Source organism: Amblyomma mixtum, chromosome 3 (assembly GCF_055824585.1).
Source record: "Amblyomma mixtum isolate Tamu chromosome 3, ASM5582458v1, whole genome shotgun sequence".
Taxonomy (NCBI): domain Eukaryota; kingdom Metazoa; phylum Arthropoda; class Arachnida; order Ixodida; family Ixodidae; genus Amblyomma; species Amblyomma mixtum.
The window spans coordinates 309233827-309248996 of record NC_143014.1 but is presented as its reverse complement, the minus strand read 5'-3'; the positions used below and the strand labels follow the sequence as shown (position 1 = coordinate 309248996).

At 51.1% G+C, this 15170-nt stretch overlaps 1 protein-coding gene across 2 annotated transcripts in view; it reads right to left on the bottom strand.

Moving 5' to 3' along the window:
* LOC149355558 (uncharacterized) overlaps positions 1-15170 on the bottom strand; it is a 212965-nt gene that overhangs the window by 125858 nt on the left and 71937 nt on the right. The gene's annotated exons all lie outside the window — the stretch shown is intronic.

Genomic DNA, 15170 nt, shown 5'->3' with positions numbered 1-15170 from the left:
TGCTGAGCGCGGGCCAGTGATGCCAACCCTAGGGATTTATCCTTAGATCTAGGGTTTTTTTTCTTTGCTTCAGGGATCTAGCGTCTTTTTTGTGAAATCTAGGGATTTTGAGAGGCCGTAGAATTGCTACTCTAAGCGGCTCAAGGGCAGGTGTATCTGGTTATTTTGCGCTTGGAACAGAAAAAAACTATGAAAAATGCTAATTACTACTCCTTTATTTTTAGTATTCTGCCCAGCCGAGAGAGGGCGAAAGCAGTTCTGCAACGCGAAATTATCGTCTGCTGCACAGGGAGGAAAAACGAAACCATGTGAATTTCAAACTGTTTAACGTGCGTGCCATCTCTGGCGCTTCGAGTGACTGCTCCTCTACGAAAGACGAAGTTGAATTTTGACTTGTAGTGCCTGGATCAACGCGCTACGTTTACGCTCACCGCTTACCTTGCCACAAATGTTCGCATTCTCCACGTATGCTAGACCACTTGATTTAAACGTGCTGTTCAACCAAAAAACACATTCAAAGTTGTAAGGAATCACTTTCTGATTTTGTAATTACCAATCTTACGTTTGTATCATTGCTGTGTAACTATAACAAGATTACATTTTTGCAGACATTACATTTACATTTTTGGTTATGTCAGTTTCACGGGTTGTCAATCCTTAGTAGCTCCAAAGCTATTTGACGGTCTTTGATTGCGACTATGATTAATAAATAACTGTGCGGTGAGATACTCCATTTCACCGCTTCTGAATGTTCTCTATGAGGCGAGAAGGAGTCCTTCATTAATTCAAACATTTTCGTCTTTCTGCGTGCCTCTTAAAACAATCCTTAAAACAACCCTTAATGGTGTCTGAATAAAATACTTTCATGTGTTGACGGGGCTTAGTAGAAAATGCCAGCTCTTTCACCTTGGTATCAACTGCATTTATTTTTCAAAGGGCTGCATAGGTTCTTTGCGCGTAAAGATAAGCCAGCTGAAGGAGCAGCTCAAAATCCGATGCGGTGAAACGGGAGTCGACTGCTCGTGAGCGTCGTTGCTCACTATCTTTCTCACCAGTGACCACACGTCTCTGTAAAAGCTGGCGCCATGTGTGGGCCCTCTATCTAAGGTAAATCTAGAAAGAAAACAAAAAAGGTGCAATTGTGGCTAACACGCTTTTATTAATGTCTGACAAAAGGTATAACCAATGGACGAAACAGTGAACTGCGCTGAGACTTTGATAAAGCTCAAATGGTCGCATTAACAATTAAACAATTATAGGCTAGGGATTTTTCTTCAATCTAGGGATTTTTGGGGGTTCAATCTAGGGAGAAAACGTTGACCTGAGTTGGCATCACTGGCGCGGGCGGCGCGGTGGCTCCCGAGTTGATGCCTGCCGCGGCGGCCGCATAGCGCGCTGTGGTACGTTCCTTGAGTGTAGAGCTCCCGAACTGAGCCTGGCGTACCGTCGCCGATCTGACGTATCCGACCACAACCGGCTCTCGCCCGCGCGCATGTGCGAAAAGTGCGTGCGATTCGCTGCGGCGCGTCGTTGCGACCGTCGTCGCAACGACCGAACGCAGCTCGTCGCATGCGTCCAACCTGCTGGATGCCGAGCCGCATGCGACAAACGCAACGACGGGAAGCAGGAGCCAATGCGAGCGCAGAGAGCGGCAGCGTCATGATGACGTAGAGCGCGATGCTCAGGGCGCTCGGGGCCGAGCCATCCCGTCTGCCGGTGTCATAAAAACGAGCTAAAGTGTGTTCTTGACTTAAAGGGGTAGAGACACCAAATTTTGAAGCTATAAAAAGCCTGCTATGGGATTCCTATGTATGCAAGGGCAGTCACAGCCAGGTGTTGGACGCAACAAACGTTTAAAAAATATTTTAATTCGGTTCCAAAGATTACCTAAATGCTCACTCTCACCGATCTAGACCCATCGCTAGCGCCATCAACCATGACGTCACAAGGGGTGTAGAAAAATAAAGTTTTAGTGACGTCATACCAAAATACAGTGACGTACGATGAGCGGGGCACAGCCGCGTGAGCGCAGTCGACGCACCAGCGAGCCGCGTTTGCTCGGTTTGCGGCGCGCCGTTGCGAACAGCGTCGCAACGTCCGATTGCAGCTCGTTGCCTGCGTCCGGCCTGCTAGATGTCAACGGCGGGCCGCTCGCGGCAACAACAACGGGAAGCGGCAGCCAATGCGAGCGCGGAGAGCGGCAGCGTCATGATGACATAGGGCGCACTCCTTGGAGCCGGGCGGCCTGCGCCAGTCTTCGTGCCGAACGCCGGCATCTGAAGAACGCGATAGTATTGTTTGTTCACGTTCATAGCAAACCCTGGGATATATGAATATCAAAAATGCGTCGTTTCTGACGATCGTTGGCAAATACCGAGTTCCTGGTAGAAGTGATGACTGCGATGCAAGCAAATTTCATCCCATAGCCGGTTTTGTGCTGCTGCTACCTGGTGCGGTTCGCCTGCCGTCTGCTAGCTCTGTTGCTGAAGACGTCGTGGAAATCGAGAATATCTTTTATTATGGGACGAGTTCACAGTAAAGGGGTGCCGAGCGGAGCACGTTTCTGAGCGCTGGCCAGTCCCGAAGCGCCCTCAGCTGCGGAGTCGATATGCGAAAGCAGCTAGGCCTAGCGACGACTAGGGCAGTCTGGGACCAGCGCGCAGGTCGTCAGCCGGCGTTGCCGCAGGCAGTGTCGCTGCCGAAAGATCCACTTTTAGCACAGTCATGCTGTCGTATCTCGAATCTAGAAAGCATCCTTTCTGGTAGCATGGCTGTTTTGTATTTTCTTGTGCGGACGTGAAGTACGCCGAGTCTGCCGGCCGGTAGGTCAGCCTGGATACCGTCTGCCGAAAGCGAGCTAAAGAGTGTTCTTGACGTAAATAATAAACCATGGGACAAGAAATGTGAAAAAAGTGTCATTTTTGAGGATCGCTGACCAATACTGAGCTGCTAGTAGAGGTAACAACTGTGATATGCGCAAATTTCTCACAACCGCGCCTAGCAGCTGCCGCTGGCGCGACGTCGGGGTCCGGCTCGCCTGGCGCCCGCTAGCTCCGCTGCCGAAGGCGTCGAGGAGATTGACCATACTATTATTTTATTGTGAGATGATTCTGTTAACACTACAGCTATTTGTGAAAAGTAGGCCTTTTATTATAGCGCAGGCGACTTCCGAAGCGCCGGCCGCTTGCTAAACAGGCTATAGGCCTAGCAACGACCACGGCAGCCAGGCAGCAGCAGAGCTCGTCGCCCGGAGCGCCCGCGAGCGGTGCCGTTGCCGAAAGCTCCCAACATAAGCAGACATGCTTTGTCGCTGCTCGAGTATAGCTGGCAGTTCTGATAACAAAGCGATCTTGTCTTTTCTTGTGATATTTGTACACCATCCCAAGCAGCGCTCAGGTACTGCTGCACGGCAGCGAAGTGTGACACCGGTTGTGGGCGCAGCTTGGGTAGAGCGGCGCAGCGATGCTTACTGGCATTTTGCAAAGTGTTTCGCATCCTCACGCGAACTCGCGAAGGCGATATTAGCGTGCGAACAAAAAAATAGTCGATGTCCTCACTCGTTGGAATCAGATCTGTCAGAATCCGAGCTGCTGGGACTAGACGTGCAGTTGTTTGTTTTCATATGCGCTGGTCAGCACGTGTGTGGGAAAGCAGACGATGCAGCAGTAGGTGCGTCACAACTTTTGTGGGCCCACGTGACCAAGCGAAGAAGTTGATCTTCCCCCTCTGTGACGTCACTGTACAACTCGGCGTTCCGAAACCGAAACCGAAAATCGTTCACCTAAAAATGCTATAATAAATTATTCACTGTGAATATATGAATCTTTGAGTGTGTATCATGCTTCCTGGAGCCATAAGAAACGTTTGAAACTAAGAACGCGCGAACCACAAATTTGGTGTCTCCACCCCTTTAAATAATAAACCCTGGGATGAGAAACGTGAAAGAATATGTCATTTTTGAGGATCGCTGACTAGTACTGAGCTGCTGCTAAAGGTAACGACTGCGATCATACAAGCAAACTTCTTTCCACAACCGCTTCGCAGCTGCCGCTGGCCGGCTCGCCTGGCGCCCGCTCGCTTCGCTGCCGAAGGCGTCGCGGAAATTGACCATATTATTACTTTATTGTGAGATCATGCTGTTGACAGTAGAGCGATGTGTGGAGTAGGCCTTTTATTATAGCTCAGGCGACTTCCGAAGCGCCGGCCGCTGCGGCTTCGATACGAAAGAGGCTATAGGCCTAGCGACGACTACGGCAGCCAGGCAGTAGCAGAGCTCGTCGCCCAGAGCGCCCGCGAGCGGTGCCGTTGCCGAAAGCTCGCAACATAAGCAGGCATGCTTTGTCGCTGCTCGAGCAGACTTTCTGATAACAAGGCAATCTTGTATTTTCTTGGGATATTTGCACACGATCACAAGCAGCGCTGAGGCACCGCTGCACGGCGGCGAAGTGTGACAGCGGTTGTAGGCGGAGCTTGGGTAGAGCGGCGCAGCGATGCTCACCGCTCCGTGTGTCCCTGCTTGCAGTGGGATGGCAGATCGCACGCGACGATCGGTGCGGCGCGTCGGCGAAGTTGTCGCACATGTGTTCCCTGCTTTAAGGTGAGCGTGCGCGTCGGGGCGAGCCGGTTAAAGCCCCTAAATAAACTAAAAGTAGCGACATCTCCTCTCTCCTCCTCCTATGCCGGCGCTCCTTCTCTCGGCTTCTCCCGGGCGCCGACGGTGGCGGCACCTAGGCCGGGAGCAGCTAGCAGACGCTCTCAACCGTCGCCTTTTGGCGCCTGGCAGACCGCGCGCCCAAATGAACTTTGTCTTGCCTTTTGTGACTTGGCTTCGGTCAAAATGACATCATGAAATGAGAGATTGAAAAATCAGTTACTGTAATAACTGCCCAGACCAACGGTGGATTGCTTTATAGAAACTTCTTGTTCTTCGATCGCTTTGACTGCGGAGCACACGTTGGAAGCGGCGCACGCGAGCGAGTTCGCGGCACTAGAGTGACTACCATCGCTCGACGAATGGCTTTCTCGTCGCTCGCGATTTATCGCGCAGCGGACTTCGCGCCCGCATGATTTTTGTTGCATTTTCTGCCTCCGATTCGGCCGCATTGAGATTGTGGTGTGGGAGATACAAGGCACGAAAAAAATATAGAGCGTGACCTTTCATAACTGAAAAAAGAATACACAGGGGTTAACACGTCACCACTCCGCATTAAAAGCCATGGGGAGCTTTTCCAATGGCGAACTTTGGAAATGGTCTGGATCATTGCGCACGCCCCTCGTTAGTGATTCATTTGACACCACCTGTCCACGTTACACAGCTCCATGTAGCGTGATTCTCGCAGGCATTCGCGGCAGCGACGACGGCCTAAACCCAAAATGTCTGAAACTATGTTTTACAGAGGTCCTTGCTTGCATTCTCGAGTATTATCCACGCAGACATCGAGTATTCAGGTGCGTTAATGTGCCTAGGCACAGTAACGCCCGATTTCGGTTTAGAATCCTGCTTGAAAAATATATTCAGCAATCCGCGCAACATGAAAGCTAGACCTTAATCGCAAGCAGCATGAGCAGCAGGAGCTTCAACAGCAAGTACCACACATTTGGTGTCGAGTTCATGAGCGAACAATACGTCTAGCGATGCGTTCAACATGAAAGGTAGACCTGCACCGCGAGCAGCATGAGCAGTGCAGGCTCAAACAGCGAGTACCGCCCCTTTAGTATCGAGTTCGTGAGCCCAGGGGTCCAGCTGCAGCAGCACAAATACGGCAAGCAATGCGCGCAACATCAAGCCTGGACCTGCATAGCGAGCAACGTAAACGGCGGGGCTCAAACAACATGCGAACGAGCCCGACTGAAACCAAGCCGACACGCCGCGCAATGCAACCAACATTAAACCTGCACTTCAGCACGGCTTTCGTACCCGCTAGCGAACGAGTCTATTTAAAATCATGCCAAACGGCATTTAGTGCGAAGAAAGACTGCAGCCGTTGGCGCTTCACACCAAATCACCCGAAAAAACACGACTGACAACTGAAAAACGATCACTTATCTCACAAAGACGCGGTTCCACAACATTATCGAAGTTTGCCCGGCCGATCCTGTGCCGCCAAACCTTTCGGCGAGCCGCGTTGCTTTTTCTGGGAGGGATTACAAAAAATCTTTTGCCACTGCCACCTCGGTTGTTGCATCCATACGCGCAACAGAAGCTCGGCATCGCCGCAACACGTAGACGTCGTCAAAGATGAAAAAAAAAAACGCTTCCCGCCAAAGCTGTTGCGCAGAAAGGAAATGAAGCGTGACTCCCAGCCCCATGAATGGCGCCGGCGTCTGCTGCAGAGCCAAAAAGCGCGCGCTAACACGTGACTACGGCGCCTCGGCCAATGGGAGGCTCGATTCTCCGGCGGAGCGCCAGGAGAGGAGGAGTGTCGGAAAGTTCAAAGCTTTTCGCTACTTTTGTTACTGAGGGGCTTTAGAGCCGGTTTCTCGCGCGCGCCGCGCCGCTGAGGGTTGGAAAGGGCCAACCAAACCAAACGCTAACCAAATGTAAGCACACGCGAGCGTAAGCGGTTGATGGAATTCAAACGAAAAAAAAAACACGTTTCACAAAACACACAATTCGGTTTAATAGAATGAATGCAGCATGTTTAATCAAAGGGGAAGTGTGAGTGGGGGTAATGCTTTTTGGCCAACAGAAAGTACGAAAAAGCGCGTATTCAATTGCAGTGGCGCAGCTTTCGCAGTTTTAGTCGCTCTCGCTGTCCTTCTCGTTCCTTGTTAAGACCCTTGACGAAAAATCTAAACCTCAACAGAACATAAAACCTTAGTACAGCTGACAGTGTTTGCTTCTCGTGCTCGGGGCACCCAAGAGTTGGAAACGTTAGGGAATGTAAAAGGCTGGCAAACTCAGGCAAGCTTTCCATATGTAACTTGTTCTTGCTGAAAAATGATGTAAAGCTATCTTCCATGAGCTTTACAGTATTCGATAAAGCGTCACTTGGGTAAATGAGCCCGCCGTTATCAAAGTGGGTAGTGAAATAGGCATCCGCATTTGCACTTGCTTCAGCATTGCTTATGCAAAGGCGAGGAGCACAACTGGGGCAAGCTGTTTTTGCAACCATTTTCCTTGCCACATAGCCCGCTACATAGTAAAGTACGGCGCTGTTGCTTTTCTTCTCTGTATATCCTGTATGGTCACCTTCTGAAACCAGAGTGTCAATGACATCCTCGGCCTCATCTACCCTTCCTCGGTCCATTAAGCCGTCCATTGAATCTAAAACGTGCTTAACAGATTTCTCCTTGGTGTCGCTTGGATTCAGCAATGATTGGACAACATCCTGGGAGCAGTTGCCTCCTCGTGGCGACTTGGCAAGGTTATAAAATGCCATCAAATTAACAGTGACCAGGAACTGCGAGACAGTTCGATGATCGTTACATCCCGATGATTGCCTGATGATTCCAAAGAGGTTTTCTAATTTGTCTTGGCTCAAACGGGATGTTAATAAATACTTGAAACCTACATTAGTGCTTAGGTAGGAAAGCAAGCCTAGGGTGCTTTTTAAGGCCACTCTTAACCCAGCAGCTGTACTTTGAGATAGAAAACCACCTCCAGCTGGTTTGGCATGTTCTTCCCACTTGTCCAGATATCCCAAAGTCTTCCAAGAAGTGCATATCTGGGCTGCCTGGCTTAAGTGCACGGTTAGTCACCCTGGAGGCCATTACTCGTATCAAACGATTGATTAGCTTGATAAAGTCCTCTGTTGGTTGCACCCGAGTGTATATAGTTTCCACATGCCTCCGGTGCAGAAAAAGCCCCTTAATTACCTCATCTCCAAAAAGTTGAAATGCGATGTCAACCTTCATCTTTTCGAAATTATTGGGTCGTATGTGCACATCTGTTATCTTCGGCATTGCCTTAAGAGTCACATTTTCACGGTCCGCATTTAAAGCAGCCTGAATGATCCCACTATGAACATGGCCACCGGGTGTGAGGAACCCTTTGGAAACAAATGCATTCCGGACATTCTTAAGTAAATGCGGAAAGTCTGACACGAAAAACAGTTTCCTGCTTGTGTCCACTGGATGCTTAGCGCTGCACTTGACATGGCCAGCTGATCCTATGGAAGGAATACAGAATGTCAATTAGATGAGATCTAAGTACTACAAACGACCATAATCAACATGCTATCCAAAGTAATTTTAATACAATGTGATATTCAACAGGCACAAAAAAAAACTAAAGTTAATTCACTGATATGCTTTTTTACAGAAATGGGCTATAATTGTATTGTCATAATCTTACCTTGGATTGCAAAACGCCGCCACACGCTTCGATTCCAACTCGCACCATCACAGGTAACCGAGTCGACGTACAAGCCAGCTTGTTCGGAGAGCACAATACTCTCCAAAATTATTTTGGCTAACGTAGGTGCTTTCACATTTCCTCTTGAAGCGAAGACAGCAAGTATTTGTGTCCAGTTGCCTATAAAAAGAAGAGTTTGGCTTGAGGCAAAACTATTCATGATATTATCACTTTTTACAACAAGTTGTGGGTTTAGTTTAGATTAGGTTAGGTGGTGCCGATGGGGCTCTGAAGAGGATGCAGTGCAGGGCACATGCCCTAAGTTTTCAAGGCCAGCTGCCGAGGTGGATCTTCGCAACCTTTTATGGACATGCCCAGGAATGCAGCCGTCACGAATAAGATGACTGCAAGAAGTTGGACTGTCGGCTACAAAGGAGGAACATTTACACTCGTGGCTAATGGGCAATATTAAGAGCCGGAGCTTGCTGCAGTTCCTTGAAGAAAACGGACTGCACGACTACCTTTAAGTTAAAAGACAGTCTCATCCTATGCCACATGGCAAGCCTACGAATAAAAAAAAACTTACCAGTATACGGCTGAAACAATACAACCATTCCATGGTTGGCCAAAACTCCGTTGCATTCGCCAGGTGTGTGGCCACCGAGGTCGACAAAGCCTTCGATCTCACCTGAATTGCAAAACAGGCACAGCGGGCGCTTTAAACTTATGAAAAACAAAGCTTATTAAATGTGATGCTAGCTGCATGAACGTAAAAGACGACAACTCACCTGATTACTTTACATTCAGGTTTTCTGACAACTTGCGCCGCCGCGGTGGCTCAGCGGCTATGGTGCTCGGCTGCTGACCCGAAAGACGCGGGTTCGATCCCGGCCGCGGCGGCTGGAATTTCTTTGGAGGAGAAATTCTAGAGGCCCGTGTGCTGTGCGATGTCAGTGCACGTTAAAGAACCCCAGGTGGTCGAAATTTCCGGAGCCCTCCACTACGGCGTCTCTCATAGCCTTAGTCGCTTTGGGACGTTAAACCCCATAAACCGAACCAAACAAGTTGACCTCGTCGACAACAAGGCCTCCATGGCAGCTGAATGCGTCCGTGCTTTTAGTCTTCTCCCGCAAAGCTGTGAATATACTTTCGTTGAGGCCAAAGCCACCCTTAAAACGCTGAAGGTATTTTTGCAAACAAGAGCGTCCCGGCAGAATCATTATTCCTTCTCGTCTTAGGTGCTCGTAAAGCCTTGGGCTCCGAATCCTCATCAGAAGGCACTCGATGATCCACTCATCATCGTACTTCATGCCTCTCGTTGATTTTCTCCTGGCAGCAAGAAAACAGTTCTTTACAGCCAGCTGCTGTTTGCGAGGGAGTGCTTGAATTCTTTTCTCAAATTCGGAGGTCGTGGGTTCGGATCCCACCGGCTCCGATCAATTAGCTTTAAACGACAATAATATTCTTACTTTATCAACACCACAAAAAATAAATAAATGAAAAAAAATCCCCTGTGCTCCTTGGTTTCTGTGGCTGTTGGCTTCTCTCCTGTTCCTTCATTTGGGAAATTTGTGCTTGCGCCCTGGTGAGCCTCCTTCGCGTTCTGGCCAAATTGCGAGGTATGTTCTTAGACTTTTTCTTTTCATTGCATGTACTTTTTTTCCTTGTTCTTCGCACCTGATTTTGTGCAAGTTTGCGTTGATAATTGCAGTGCACACATGATTCCCCTTGGGATGGGGTTGTGAGGAGGCACCTCTCGGCAAAGTACATATCCCGGTATGAAGTATGCTTTGTTGAGGTAGGTTTCTGTCGTGTCCGGTCGCTGTGTTGAATGCAGCGAAAGACGCACACGGTACTTTAAGACTTCGTTTATTTAAAGCCGATGAGGGTGCGACCAGCGTCGACCGAGGCAGGAGCCGAACTGGCCGCCCGAAGAAAGGAGGGAGCGGAGAAGCGTCCACGGGAGGGAGTGGCTTCCCAAAACAGGAGGAGGATGCGGGGGCGCACCATGGGGGGGCATCTGGCGACAGCGTGCGACGAAGGGCAAGTGGTCGTTAGGAGGAGGATGCGAGTGGTCGTTAGGAGGAGTGCGGGGGCGCACACACACAAAAGCAATAAGGGGACACAACACTTCCTTCCCCCTTAGAAAGTTGCCTGGTATCGTGCAGGGGGTCGGCGCTCACGCGTGGAGGCGCGCTGGCTTTGTGCGCTCGGGGGAGAAACACTTGTAGGCTGGCTGTTGTTCGCTGTGTCTCCTAGGTCTGTCCTGGGCGAAGTCTCTTCTTCCGGGAAGAGGTGCCAGGCTATGTGGGAAGATGGTGCACGTGCTCTCTCCGCTGGCGGACAGCTCTCAGACGGCGTCGTAAATCTACGCAGCTGGTTGAGATGTCGGCGTGCTACTGTGCCATGTATGTTGACGAGCCAAGAGCGCAGGCCTATGCGTCTGACAATTGTAGCTTCCTCCCAGCGTGGCTTTTTCAGAAACTGTCGGGCGAGGACGCGCTGCCCCTCATTAAGCGTGCCGCAGCGCGGAATTGCTTTTTCTTCCCGGAACGTCTCTGCTTTTGGCTCGGGGAGGATGGCTGTGAGCTGGGTTCGCATTTCACGCTCGAACATCATTTTCGAGGGGGTCTCGCCTGTTGTGCTCTGAACCGTCGTGTGCTGCTTGAAGAGAAAGCGCGCAAGGCGGCGCTGCAGCGAGCCTGTCTGATCTCTTTCAAGGGCGCGTTTTAGCTCGGCTACGTAGCGCTCGGCTTGTCCGTTTGTCGCTGGGTGGTAGGGGGCCGATGTAACTGATGAGATCCCGTTGTCGCGATAAAACTTGAGGATCTCCGCAGACACAAACGGTGTTCCGTTGTCCGACACTACCTTACGCGGCAGGCCGAACGTTGCAAATAGTGATCGGAGGTTGTCAATGACTGCTGCCGAAGTCGTCTGTCCCATTTGCCTTATCTCAAGCCACTTTGTGTAGGCATCTACGACCACAAGGAAAGTGCAGCCCTCAATTGGTCCTGCAAAATCAATGTGCAGTGTGTGCCATGGTGTGTCTGGCTTTTCCCATTCTGGGACAGGAGCTTTCGGCGGGGCGCTCCGGCTGCTCTGGCAAGGCTTGCATTCTCGCACCACTGTTTCGATGTCGTTGTCAATGCCAGGCCACCACATGTAGCTTCTGGCACACTTTTTCATTGCAACGATGCCCCGATGTCCGGCGTGGATGAGAGACATAGCTTGTGCGCGTAGTTCTCTCGGCATCACAACTCGGGACCCAAATATGATGCAGCCGCGATGGGTGCTCAACTCTGTAGCTCGCCTGCGGTAAGCGTCGAAGTTGTCCCCTTTGAGTTTATGCACGTTGCCTTGTTGAACAGCTGTGTAAACTAGCCGGAGAGCTGCGCACTTCTGCGTAGATGCTGCAACTGTGCCTGCTGTAAGCGGAGGTTCTGGCAGTGCTTCGAACATCAGAACGTCTCCTGGTGGAAATGGTTCGTCAACAGTTGCGTCTAGTGGCAGACGGCTTAGCGCATCGGCGTTTTGATGTTTACTCCCATTGCGGTAGACCAGAGCGTAGTCGTACGCTGAGAGTTTGATGCACCAACGTGTCATTCGCGGAGACAAAGTTGGTGGCATAGGCCTTTGTGGTCCCAGAATGCCCAATAGCGGTCGGTGATCGGTTATAAAGGTCACCTTCCGGCCGGCAATGTACTGGTGAAAATGTGTCGCCGCGTAGACGATGGCTAGCCCTTCTTTGTCAAGTTGCGCGTAGTTGCGTTCTGCTTGCGACAACGTACGTGAGGCGAAGGCGATGGGAGCTTCCCTTCCTTGCTCGTCAGTTTGCGATAGAACCGCGCCGACTCCGTACGGTGATGCGTCGCAAGCCAAAAGCAGAGGCTTCCTTTCGTCGTAGTGGCGGAGGACTGTACATCTTCGAATCAGGTCTTTCAGGGCATCGAATGACTGCTGATGGCGTGGCGACCATGTCCATGTCACATCTTTCCGAAGGAGTTGGTATAAGTCGTTGACCACGGTAGCTCTTTGTTCCAAGAACCGGTCGTAGAACGTCAAGAGTCCGAGAAAAGCCTGTAGCTCCTGCTTGTTTGTTGGAGCTCGTGCTTCTGTGATCGCTCGCACTTTGTCCTCGGTAGGGTGAATGCCTTCCGCATCAATTCGGTGTCCCAGAAATTGCACCTCTGGCACCGCAAAACAGCACTTCGATTTGCTTATGCACAAATTAGCGTTTGCTAGCCTTTCGAGAACGAGCTCTAGGCGCACTGCATGCTCTTCAGTGGAAGTGCCACTGATGATGACATCGTCAAGGTAGACACAAACTCCTGGGATGCCCTGAAGCACTGTCTCCATGAATTTTTGAAATATGGCCGGGGCTGCAGCTACGCCAAAAGGCAGTCGCTTGACTTTGTACAAGCCTTTCAGTGTGTTAATTGCCAATAATTCAGCAGTTGACTCGCTCACCTTCAGCTGCTGATACGCCTGGGTGAGGTCCAATGTGCTGAAGACTCTTGCGCCACGTAGTACACTGAATACTTCTTCAGGTGTCGGTAGCGGGTAAGAGGACGCTTTAGTCGCAAGATTGACGGTGCTCCGGTAGTCTCCGCAGAGGCGTATGGTTCCGTTCTTCTTGCGAACTACGACAAGTGGTGTGGCCCATTCTGAATGCTGCGTCGGCTCGATGACACCTTGCTGCTCCAGTTTGTCCAACTCTTTTTCAACTGAATCTCGGAGAGCAAACGGCACCGGCCTGGCCTTCAGAAATTTGGGTTGCGCGTTGTCCAACAACTCCAGTGTGACCGGGGGCCCTTCGTTTCCTGGAATCTCTTCCGAGAATACTCTTTCGTATTTCTCTTGCAGTTGCTCAACCATGTTCTGGCTCGGCGTCTGGTGTATGCCGCATATCATCACGCCTAGTGGAGAAAACCAGTTTCTCCCTAGAAGGCTTGATCCTGTGCCCTTCACAACAAGCAGAGGTAGCGTATGGGTCTGGCCGTTGTAGTTAACCTGCACGTTGGCAGAGCCCAATAGTGGCAGATTCTGTCCTGACCACGTTCGCAGGTGCGTGTCGTCTTGTTGCAGGGCGGGTGCGTCAGATGGCCATGAAGTTCGGAACGTGTCCTCACTGATCAGAGTACAGGCTGCGCCGGAGTCCACCTCGAACTTAATCAGCTGGTGATGTACGCTTACTTCTGTAAAAATCTTCGGTCGCGTGCCGAGATTCATGGTGTTCAGGTCGTACAACACAGATGGTGTTGCTGATGTTGTTCCATGGAGATCAGATAGCGGCGTATTCTCTGAGGCGTTGACGCTGTGATTAGGCTGGGAAGGTGACTTTATCTTGGCAAGTCTCCGTTTCGTAATGCATGCTCTTTCGATATGCCCTCGCTTGTGGCAAAAATTACACGTGGCTGACTGGAATCGACATCCCTGGGGGTTGTGTTGGTCGTCACACCGCCAGCAGCGTTGTGCCTTTTTGACCGATTTTACAACAACAGAAGGCTTGCGCACCTGGTTGCTTGTCTGGTGTACCGGCTCGGTGTTCCGGCGAATCCCTCTCTGCTGGTGACCGGCGCTCTCCGCTCGAACGGCGATGTCGTAAGCTTTGCTGAATGTGAGGTCCTTCTCAGCGAACAGGCGCTGCTGCAGTGACTCGTCACTCAGTCCGCACACAAATCTGTCGCGTAACATCACGTCCAAGGGAAGCATGGTGGTGTTAGCAGAAGAAGCTGCGTCTCCCTCCTGCCCGGTAGCTGTTGTCGACAGCGTTCCAAAATTGCAGTCGGCAGCGAGCTTCTTGAGCGCGGCTACGTAGGCGCTCACAGTTTCTCCTCCCAGTTGATCTCGTCGTTGGAAGCGAGCCCGGCTGTAGACCTCGGATGGCCTTGGGTCGTAGTGCTTTTGCAGCGCTTTTACGATGTCGTCGTAAGACACTGCCGCTGGTGTGCTTGGCTGAATAAGGGCGCAGACAGTATCGTAGGTCTGCTCCCCGCACAGCGTCAGCAGGTTGGCCCTCTTCAAGGCTGGGTCTGTGATGTTGTTAGCTTCAAAGTAGAACTGAAGGCGTCCAACCCACGATGACCACGATGAGCCGTTGAACTCTGGTATCTGATTGGGAAACCCTCGCGTAGCCATGGCTTGTCAATAGCGTTGCGTAGCGCGGGTCGAATCCACTTTCTCGTCGCCACTGTCGTGTCCGGTCGCTGTGTTGAATGCAGCGAAAGACGCACACGGTACTTTAAGACTTCGTTTATTTAAAGCCGATGAGGGTGCGACCAGCGTCGACCGAGGCAGGAGCCGAACTGGCCGCCCGAAGAAAGGAGGGAGCGGAGAAGCGTCCACGGGAGGGAGTGGCTTCCCAAAACAGGAGGAGGATGCGGGGGCGCACCATGGGGGGGCATCTGGCGACAGCGTGCGACGAAGGGCAAGTGGTCGTTAGGAGGAGGATGCGAGTGGTCGTTAGGAGGAGGATGCGAGTGGTCGTTAGGAGGAGTGCGGGGGCGCACACACACAAAAGCAATAAGGGGACACAACAGTTTCATACCGCAGCCACCACACAAGAATTTCTTTTTAACATCTGCAATCAAAGATTCCGCCTCATTCCGTGTCCTGACAGCTTTCTTGCCTTCCTCTCGGCCTCTCAAATAAGCAGTGGCCACTACCAAACCTTCGTCAGCTGAAGGCTTTCCAAAGCTGACCATTCTTTCCAAGAACAAATTGGAAAAATTATTTTCTTGTGCTTCGCAGCAAGCATAAGCTAGGCTGTCGCCCACGGCAGGTATCCGCATCCATGTCACTGGAATGAGAATGTCCTCAAACGGATGACGGCCTTCGTGGTGGTTGGATGTGTGTAGTGTTGCAGAGTCACCCA